Below are 3174 nucleotides of genomic sequence, written 5' to 3' on the forward strand. Positions count from 1 at the left end.
AAGGATTAAATGGATCATAAAAGGGAGCACCCCTATATACCTTCCCATGGAAGGATTGACAAGGATTTCACCTAGAAGAGGGCCCCTCTCTCAAGTCCCATCTTACCTCATCCCGACAAATGCAAACCGGGCTAACCAAAACCAACCTCCTACTCCACCTCCACAACAAGAAACCCAAGCAAATGACAATGAGAAAGTTGTGATCCCACCATACCCCTTGCAATACCAACCTTAAAACCACCCGAACCCCTTCATCCTCCCTCGGGACGATTTTATCACGGGTATCCTTCAAGACATGCACCTACGGCAATATGAGGCCAATGTGGACAGCTACTATGCTTTGTACCCACAATTCCACCGATTGGCCCGACAAGGACACATTAGTGAGGAGGGAATGCTTCCCTCTTGGGCCCAAACTAATATCCTCTTTACGAATTCGGAAAACGCCAATGGTGGAGCGCATGGTCAAGAAGAAGAAGAGGGTGAAAAATCGAGTGGTGATGACACGGTGGAGTTAAATAGTGAGGGGGATGAGTTCATGGACTTTCATGAGAGTGATGCATCAAGAGAACCTTGGGATAGCGACTTCGGAGGGGATGATGACGACCTTTGAGGAATACTTCATGAGCTAGGTGTAGCGGGCACGAGGCACCCATCAAGGCCAAAGTGAAGTTTCTCTTATTCCCCCTCATTTCTTTTTCATGACAAGAATTTCATGATTTTCTAACTTGTTTTTTATTGATTGTTTCATTTTTTTGGGTGTCCTCGTAAAAAGTAGGACTATTATTCCACCTAGGCAAAATTTGGGTGATGTTAAATTAATTGTTCCCACCATTTAAAATCCAAAATGACAAATTTAGTTTCATGCATAGCATTCTTGTGCATGAACTTTCCCATTTTTTGGACATTAGCAATAGTGTCTCATTTGGTTTGGGGAAGTTCAAGCATAAGCATTGGGTGTTATTTCAAATTATGCTCTCCAACCAAACAAATTCATGCATCATATAGTATAGTTTAGAATGCATTCACTTGTTTATATGTCATATAGTTTGCATTTAGTGTAGAATTCATGCATTCTCATATAGCTTGCATAATTTTCTATCGTATTGGCCATTGAGGACAATGCCCATACTAGTGTGGGGATGGGAAATTCTAACATGACTCTTATAAAACAAAAATGATAAAAATTGAAAAATTTTGAAAAATACAAAAACATATCTTTTTATTCCATAAATCATAAAAACCATAAAAATTTGAAAAATTGAAAAACCCCAAAAACATGTCCATTTCCTTTATAGTGTAGTCTTGTATATATATTGTGTTTGTATATATTGTGTTTGTCTATCCTTTTTCACATTGATCGACTACGCCACATCCGTGACATAAGGATATTGAAGACCGCATGGTATGATCTTTCCAATCTCCTTTTTCCTCTTTATGTTGATGACTATGTGGCTTTGTTTTGATTGATGCGGTATAAACAATGTGATTATAGGATTGCATTTAGATTATTTGGCATACTAGTTGGTAGAAGCATATGCGTTAGGTTGTATAAATGATAGTTGCACCATGGCATATAGTTGCATTTAGGAAAATATTTGTGAAAATATCTATTTGGGAAGCTTGACAAGTGTATATAAGGCCCTTCCAGATACTTTTTCTTCTAAGACTTTGCTTGTTAGAATACTTGTAAAACCCCCTATGATGTGTCATGCTAGTATCCTTTGACCCATGGATTAAGGCCTAGTCAAGAGTACCTTGTGGTGTGATAACTCCTTGGCTACCGTTTATTCCAAGGTGACCCTTGAAACCATGCAACCATCATCCATATTCTACCACATTTTGTCATCAAAAAGGGAATGGGCACAAAAATTGTTCAAATTTGAGTTCAAGAAATGAATTGAAAGTCAAAAAGTTTGCAATTGCAACAAAAGAAAAGAGGAGTAACAAAAATGAAAACTCATATGCTTCAAATATAAGCGCCCTCACTACAAATGGGGTAGCTTTGAAAATGTTCAAAAGAAAATGCAAGAAAAAGTTGAAATTTTCAAGTGTTGAAATGCCAAACATCAAAAGAAATGGCAAAAAGAAAGTGTTCTCAAATGTCAAATGCCACAAGAAATTTGGGGGGAACAACAACAAAAGCAAAACTCCCATATAAAACTCAAATACAAATGATCCCTTTATCCATCGAATCCACTTTTGTGCATGGTAGAGAGAGGACGACCCTTCTTCTTGCCTAGGCAAGAAGGGGAATTCCGCGATCCTCCAGTGTTTATAACACCATAGGGAGTCTACCCTTGACGAAAGGATTTAACGATTGAGGACAAAGGTACCCCAGCTTGACACAACTTGGAGGTGATTTATTGGTATCCTTCTAGGCTTAGTAGTTTGAAGAAATCATATCTATGAAGGAGTGTGTAACCTTAGATTGCTTCCCTTGTAGATAATTTCCACCACTTAGATGAGAAAAGTTGCTATTCTTTTTGTCGATGCATCCATTACTTGTTTTGTGTGCTTTAATGCTTGGATGTGTCGCCATTTTGGCAAGCCCCATCTTGCCTTGCAAAAAGGTATCCTACCTTATGGTTGTCTTGTTGTGAGTTGAAGGAGCGGAGTGAGACCCACTAATTGTATCACAACGGCTATATTAGTAGGTTAGTTTAAATAAGGGTCCTAGTTTTTGTCACCTCTTTACTCGGGACGAGCAAAGGTTCGGTTTGGGGATGTTTGATGTGACTCATATTTGAGCACATTTAGTCCCCGAATTTACCTCGTTCCTATGCTTTTTAGTGCATCATTGGGTCATTTACTATCTTTAGTTTCCCATTTTTCATACTCTTTGAGGATTGTCGCTTTTGGTAGAAAAGAAGTGATAGCCTTGCATTTTCATGGCAAAATGGAGCTAAATGGATCGCACCTAATGACCAAGCATCAAGGAGGAGACAATACTAGATGGTCTATGTAGATAATGAAGTAGATTGGGCAATGACGAAAGGATCCTTGCATCCCCGGATTGATCCTCGCGAATTATGAAGGAAGAAAAGAAGAATAGTTGTCTGACCCAGGATCCGAGCGGATCAAAGAAGATCCGAGCGTCTCCCTTCACCACCATCCGAGCGTCCCGTGCTGAAGACGCTCGTCCTGAAGCAAGAAGATCCGAGCGTCTCCGAT

This window comes from Silene latifolia, chromosome 1 (assembly GCF_048544455.1).
Source record: "Silene latifolia isolate original U9 population chromosome 1, ASM4854445v1, whole genome shotgun sequence".
Classification (NCBI taxonomy): Eukaryota; Viridiplantae; Streptophyta; class Magnoliopsida; order Caryophyllales; family Caryophyllaceae; genus Silene; species Silene latifolia.